Source organism: Eurosta solidaginis, unplaced genomic scaffold (assembly GCF_040869045.1).
Source record: "Eurosta solidaginis isolate ZX-2024a unplaced genomic scaffold, ASM4086904v1 ctg00001329.1, whole genome shotgun sequence".
In the NCBI taxonomy this organism is placed as follows: domain Eukaryota; kingdom Metazoa; phylum Arthropoda; class Insecta; order Diptera; family Tephritidae; genus Eurosta; species Eurosta solidaginis.
The window spans coordinates 210,001-218,073 of record NW_027137078.1 but is presented as its reverse complement, the minus strand read 5'-3'; the positions used below and the strand labels follow the sequence as shown (position 1 = coordinate 218,073).

At 31.3% G+C, this 8,073-nt stretch overlaps 1 non-coding gene across 1 annotated transcript in view; it reads right to left on the bottom strand.

Annotated features, from left to right (window-relative positions):
* Positions 1–7,559: 7,559 nt before the first annotated feature.
* Positions 7,560–8,073, bottom strand: part of LOC137236121 (large subunit ribosomal RNA) — a 4,019-nt gene continuing 3,505 nt past the window's right edge. Inside the window, exon 1 of the ribosomal RNA XR_010948266.1 lies at positions 7,560–8,073. This exon is cut by the window's right edge and continues 3,505 nt beyond it. This is a non-coding gene — a ribosomal RNA (large subunit ribosomal RNA).

Below are 8,073 nucleotides of genomic sequence, written 5' to 3'. Positions count from 1 at the left end.
TTAGCTTCGCTTAGTGGTTTTGTATGGCTGACCAAAGTTTTCATACGTTTAAGTGTTTTTATCTTGCATTTCGTTAGCAGCAACACATTTTTTAAGTATTTTGAAAATTTCAAAACTTTCATATAAGTAGATGTTAGTACTTGTATGAAACTTTGTCAGTGTCTGTTAGCTACGCTTAGTGGTTTTGTATGGCTGACCAAAGTTTTCATACGTTTAAGTGTTTTTAGCTTGCATTTCGTTAGCAGCAACACATTTTTTAAGTATTTTGAAAATTTCAAAACTTTCATATAAGTAGATTTTAGTACTTGTATGAAACTTTGTCAGTGTCTTTTAGCTTCGCTTAGTGGTTTTGTATGGCTGACCAAAGTTTTCATACGTTTAAGTGTTTTTAGCTTGCATTTCGTTAGCAGCAACACATTTTTTAAGTATTTTGAAAATCTCAAAACTTTCATATAAGTAGATGTTAGTACTTGTATGAAACTTTGTCAGTGTCTGTTAGCTTCGCTTAGTGGTTTTGTATGGCTGACCAAAGTTTTCATACGTTTAAGTGTTTTTAGCTTGCATTTCGATAGTAGCAACACATTTTTTAAGTATTTTGAAAATTTCAAAACTTTCATATAAGTAGATGTCAGTACTTGTATGAAACTTTGTCAGTGTCTGTTAGCTTCGCTTAGTGGTTTTGTATGGCTGACCAAAGTTTTCATACGTTTAAGTGTTTTTAGCTTGCATTTCGTTAGCAGCAACACATTTTTTTAAGTATTTTGAAAATTTCAAAACTTTCATATAAGTAGATGTCAGTACTAGTATGAAACTTTGTCAGTGTCTGGTAGCTACGCTTAGTGGTTTTGTATGGCTGACCAAAGTTTTCATACGTTCCTTAAAATTGTTTTCTGACCCGCTCGCCTCACATGACGAAAAATGTATGAAGATACAAACTTTCATACAAGTACAAGATACAAACTTTCATACAAGTACAAAGTTTCATACAAGTAGAAACTTTCATACAAGTACAAACTTCCATACAAGTACAAAGTTTCATACAAGTAGAAAAAAGTTTCATACAAGTTCACTTGTATGAAAGTTTCTACTTGTATGAAACTTTGTACTTGTATGAAAGTTTCTACTTGTATGAAACTTTGTACTTGTTTGGAAGTATGAAACTTTTTAATACGTTGTTGTTGTTGTTGTTGTTGTTGTTGGTGTTGTTGTTGGTTTTGGTGTTGTTGTTGTTGTTATATTGAACATTTTTATTAACAAGTAGAAAAAAGTTTCATACAAGTAGAAAAAAGTTTCATACAAGTACAAATTTCCAACCAGTACAAAGTTTCATACAAGTAGAAAAAAGTTTCATACAAGTAAAAACTTCCATACAAGTACAAAGTTTCATACAAGTAGAAAAAGTTTCATACAAGTACAAACTTCCATACAAGTACAAAGTTTCATACAAGTAGAAAAAAGTTTCATACAAGTAGAAAAAAGTTTCATACAAGTACAAACTTCCATACAAGTACAAAGTTTCATACAAGTAGAGAAAAGTTTCATACAAGTAAAAACTTCCATACAAGTACAAAGTTTCATACAAGTAGAAAAAGTTCCATACAAGTACAAAGTTTCATACAAGTAGAAAAAGTTTCATACAAGTACAAAAGTTTCATACAAGTACGCTTGGAAACCCTCACATGACCAAAAATGTATGAAAAATACAAGTTTTATAATGTGTTGAATTTTTACCAATAATACCATGTTGGTTTCTTTAGTAAACTAACTAGGCAATATCATCGAAAATATGATAAATTGTCCATATTGAATTTTTCATATATTTTCTGTCAAGTGAGGTAATAATTTAATATTTTTATACTTATATGAAGATTTTCCTTTGTACTTATATTAATAAAAATGTTCAATATAACAACAACAACAACAACAACACCAACAACAACAACAACACCAACAACAACAACAACAACAACAACAACAACAACAACAACAACAACAACAACAACAACAACGTATTAAAAAGTTTCATACAAATAAGGTAATAATTTAATATTTTTATACTTATATGAAGATTTTCCTTTGTACTTATATTAATAAAAATGTTCAATATAACAACAACAACAACAACAACACCAACAACAACAACAACAACAACAACAACAACGTATTAAAAAGTTTCATACAAGTAAGGTAATAATTTAATATTTTTATACTTATATGAAGATTTTCCTTTGTACTTATATTAATAAAAATGTTCAATATAACAACAACAACAACACCAAAACCAACAACAACAACAACAACAACAACAACGTATTAAAAAGTTTCATACTTCCAAATGTTCCATATTGTTTTTAGCTTGCATTTCGTTAGCAGCAACACATTTTTTAAGTATTTTGAAAATTTCAAAACTTTCATATAAGTAGATGTTAGTACTTGTATGAAACTTTGTCAGTGTCTGTTAGCTTCGCTTAGTGGTTTTGTATGGCTGACCAAAGTTTTCATACGTTTAAGTGTTTTTAGCTTGCATTTCGTTAGCAGCAACACATTTTTTAAGTATTTTGAAAATTTCAAAACTTTCATATAAGTAGATGTTAGTACTTGTATGAAACTTTGTCAGTGTCTGTTAGCTACGCTTAGTGGTTTTGTATGGCTGATCAAAGTTTTCATACGTTTAAGTGTTTTTAGCTTGCATTTCGTTAGCAGCAACACATTTTTTAAGTATTTTGAAAATTTCAAAACTTTCATATAAGTAGATGTTAGTACTTGTATGAAACTTTGTCAGTGTCTGTTAGCTTCGCTTAGTGGTTTTGTATGGCTGACCAAAGTTTTCATACGTTTAAGTGTTTTTAGCTTGCATTTCGTTAGCAGCAACACATTTTTTAAGTATTTTGAAAATTTCAAAACTTTCATATAAGTAGATGTTAGTACTTGTATGAAACTTTGTCAGTGTCTGTTAGCTTCGCTTAGTGGTTTTGTATGGCTGACCAAAGTTTTCATACGTTTAAGTGTTTTTAGCTTGCATTTCGTTAGCAGCAACACATTTTTTAAGTATTTTGAAAATTTCAAAACTTTCATATAAGTAGATGTTAGTACTTGTATGAAACTTTGTCAGTGTCTGTTAGCTTCGCTTAGTGGTTTTGTATGGCTGACCAAAGTTTTCATACGTTTAAGTGTTTTTAGCTTGCATTTCGATAGTAGCAACACATTTTTGAAGTATTTGAAAATTTCAAAACTTTCATATAAATAGATGTTAGTACTTGTATGAAACTTTGTCAGTGTCTGTTAGCTTCGCTTAGTGGTTTTGTATGGCTGACCAAAGTTTTCATACGTTTAAGTGTTTTTAGCTTGCATTTCGTTAGCAGCAACACATTTTTTAAGTATTTTGAAAATTTCAAAACTTTCATATAAGTAGATGTTAGTACTTGTATGAAACTTTGTCAGTGTCTGTTAGCTTCGCTTAGTGGTTTTGTATGGCTGACCAAAGTTTTCATACGTTTAAGTGTTTTTAGCTTGCATTTCGTTAGCAGCAACACATTTTTTAAGTATTTTGAAAATTTCAAAACTTTCATATAAGTAGATGTTAGTACTTGTATGAAACTTTGTCAGTGTCTGTTAGCTACGCTTAGTGGTTTTGTATGGCTGACCAAAGTTTACATACGTTTATTAAAATTGTTTTCTGACTCGCTCACCTCACATCACGAAAAAATGTATGAAGATACAAACTTTCATACAACTACAAGATACAAACTTTCATACAAGTAGAAACTTTTCAGTACTTTCATAAGTACAAACTTCCAAACAAGTACAAAGTTTCATACAAGTAAAAACTTTCATACAAGTACAAACTGTACTTGTATGGAAGTTTGTACTTGTATGAAACTTTGTCAGTGTTTGTTAGCTTCGCTTAGTGGTTTTGTATGGCTGACCAAAGTTTTCATACGTTTAAGTGTTTTTAGCTTGCATTTCGTTAGCAGCAACACATTTTTTAAGTATTTTGAAAATTTCAAAACTTTCATATAAGTAGATGTTAGTACTTGTATGAAACTTTGTCAGTGTCTGTTAGCTTCGCTTAGTGGTTTTGTATGGCTGACCAAAGTTTTCATACGTTTAAGTGTTTTTAGCTTGCACTTCGTTAGCAGCAACACATTTTTTAAGTATTTTGAAAATTTCAAAACTTTCATATAAGTAGATGTCAGTACTTGTATGAAACTTTGTCAGTGTCTGTTAGCTTCGCTTAGTGGTTTTGTATGGCTGACCAAAGTTTTCATACGTTTAAGTGTTTTTAGCTTGCATTTCGTTAGCAGCAACACATTTTTTAAGTATTTTGAAAATTTCAAAACTCTCATATAAGTAGATGTTAGTACTTGTATGAAACTTTGTCAGTGTCTGTTAGCTACGCTTAGTGGTTTTGTATGGCTGACCAAAGTTTTCATACGTTTAAGTGTTTTTAGCTTGCATTTCGTTAGCAGCAACATATTTTTTAAGTATTTTGAAAATTTCAAAACTTTCATATAAGTAGATGTTAGTACTTGTATGAAACTTTGTCAGTGTCTGTTAGCTTCGCTTAGTGGTTTTGTATGGCTGACCAAAGTTTTCATACGTTTAAGTGTCTTTAGCTTGCACTTCTTTAGCAGCAACACATTTTTTAAGTATTTTGAAAATTTCAAAACTTTCATATAAGTAGATGTTAGTACTTGTATGAAACTTTGTCAGTGTCTGTTAGCTACGCTTAGTGGTTTTGTATGGCTGACCAAAGTTTTCATACGTTTAAGTGTTTTTAGCTTGCATTTCGATAGTAGCAACACATTTTCGAAGTATTTTAAAAATTTCAAAACTTTCATATAAGTAGATTTTAGTACTTGTATGAAACTTTGTCAGCGTCTGTTAGCTACGCTTAGTGGTTTTATATGGCTGACCAAAGTTTTCATACGTTTCTTAAAATTGTTTTCTGACCCGCTCACCTCACATGACGAAAAATGTATGAAGATACAAACTTTCATACAAGTACAAGATACAAACTTTCATACAAGTACAAAGTTTCATACAAGTAGAAACTTTCATACAAGTACAAACTTCCATACAAGTACAAAGTTTCATACAAGTAGAAACTTTCATACAAGTACAAAACTTCCATACAAGTACAAAGTTTCATACAAGTAGAAACTTTCATACAAGTACAAACTTCCATACAAGTACAAAGTTATATACAAGTAGAAACTTTCATACAAGTACAAACTTCCATACAAGTACAAAGTTTCATACAAGTACAAACTTCCATACAAGTACAAAGTTTCATACAAGTAGAAAAAAGTTTCATACAAGTACAAACTTCCATACAAGTACAAAGTTTCATACAAGTAGAAAAAAGTTTCATACAAGTACTTGTATTTATAATATAATTTTCATACATTTTTATATGTGCGCGGCCTCAGTGCAATGCTAGTTTGCGCTTCGTTAGTCGCAACACATTACAAAAGTATTTTGAAACTTTTAAAACTTTCATATATATACTTTCATATATATATGTTATGTTCGGACCTGTTAAGTTTTCTTGTGTTGAGTCAAATTATGCCGCAGGCTCCACTCCTGATAGTGCCCTTCCGTCAATTCCTTTAAGTTTCAGCTTTGCAACCATACTTCCCCCGGAGTCCAAAAGCTTTGGTTTCCCGGGAAGCGACTGAGAGAGCCGTAGCTACACCCAATCGCTAGCTCTAACTTTCGTTCTTAGTTTTTATAGAGGATTTGTCGCACCTAACAAACGCCTCTTTATATATAATTTTCATACATTTTTATATGTGCGCGGCCTCAGTGCAATGCTAGTTTGCACTTCGTTAGTCGCAACACATTTTAAAAGTTAGTTAACGAGGCATTTGGCGATCTTAAGGGAGTCATAATTACTCCCGCCACCGTTTACCCGCGCTTACTTTAATTTGGACACCGTAACATTACGTTCGGTTCATCCCACAGCGCCAGTTCTGCTTACCAAAAGTCGCCCACTGGGCACATTATATCATATAACTTCAACCTTCATATCAAAAAAGGTGAGGTTCTTACCCATTTAAAGTTTTTAGTTGTAGATGACCATACGATCTGCATGTTTATCTAGAGTTCAACCAATATAACAATCTATAAAGATCGCTTGGTTTTAGTCTAATAAAAGCACACGTTCCATAAGGTCCGTGTTTATATTATTGCATGTATTAGCTCTAGAATTACCACAGTTATCCAACTAACTGTTAATGATCGATCTATGGAACCATAACTGATGCCTTTTGCGGTTTCACTTTTAATTCGTGTGTACTTAGACATGCATGGCTTAATCTTTGAGGCAAGCATATAACTACTGGCAGGATCAACCAGAATTATATTTAAAAAATATAATAAAAATTATATTTTTTGTGTTTAATGTAAATAATATTACTCTGCATATGCAAACAATTTAAATAATGAAAGTGAACAAGTTATATATATATGAGCTTCGCTAATATATTTTGTGTAAGCGGCCTAGGTAAGGAAAACCTCACTTACTTTCATTGGTCGCTTAAAACACATCTGTATAAATATATCGACTTTATTAGCCCAAATATAATAAAGTTCAGCTAACAAAATTTTTGTTGCTTTATTTGTGCTGTGCTTCATTGTAATATTTCATTTACATTTTTCTCTTTGTAAATAATACTACCGTACAAGCAACAATTTAAATAATGAAAGTGAGCAAGTTATATATATATGAGCTTCGCTAATATATTTTGTGTAAGCGGCCTAGGTAAGGAAAACCTCACTTACTTTCATTGGTCGCTTAAAACACATCTGTATAAATATATCGACTTTATTAGCCCAAATATAATAAAGTTCAACTAACAAAATTTTAGTTGCTTTATTTGTACATTATTATAATATTTCATTTACATATTTCTCTTTGTAAATAATACTACCGTACAAGCAACAATTTAAATAATGAAAGTGAACAAGTTATATATATATGAGCTTCGCTAATATATTTTGTGTAAGCGGCCTAGGTAAGGAATACCTCACTTACTTTCATTGGTCGCTTAAAACACATCTGTATAAATATATCGACTTTATTAGCCCAAATATAATAAAGTTCAACTAACAAAATTTTAGTTGCTTTATTTGTACATTATTGTAATATTTCATTTACATTTTTCTCTTTGTAAATAATACTACCGTACAAGCAACAATTTAAATAATGAAAGTGAACAAGTTATATATATATGAACTTCGCTAATATATTTTGTGTAAGCGGCCTAGGTAAGGAAAACCTCACTTACTTTCATTGGTCGCTTAAAACACATCTGTATAAATATATCGACTTTATTAGCCCAAATATAATAAAGTTCAACTAACAAAATTTTTGTTGCTTTATTTGTACTTTATTGTAGTAGATTACAATATTTGCTTTTTCATCATTTTTATAGAGGACTTGGCCCCTAAACAAGCGCCTCTCTTTATATTGCATATTTTAAATATGCATATTTTTATAAGATGATTACATCAAAACAATAATAAATTGGAAAATTAATTCCAATAAATTGTTTTCGAATCATCAAGCAAAGGTTAAGCTTCAGTGGATCGCAGTATGGCAGCTGCTCTACCACTTACAACACCTTGCCCGTTACCAAAGTCGTTTACAATTGATTCTAGGCATTGTCATTGTATTAAATAATGTTTTTATATATAACTAGCGCGGCATACGGGTGATATTTGAATCCTCCCGCATTTGCTATGTTATAAATAACATTGGCATCACATATATTCATTTTGTCGTTTATAAATTAAATTTATAAACTTTAAATGATTTAGAGAAGCCATACAATGCAATTTGCCCCATATTTATCATTGCAGTCCAGCACGGATACAACCTTAGAGGCGTTCAGGCATAATCCAACGGACGTAGCATCATACCACTGTTCGCTCGAACAAGTATTGTACCATTGGTCCGTACCTGCGGTTCCTCTCGTACTACGCAGGAATGCTGTCGCAATAATATTTTGTCATTAGTAGGGTAAAACTAACCTGTCTCACGACGGTCTAAACCCAGCTCACGTTCCC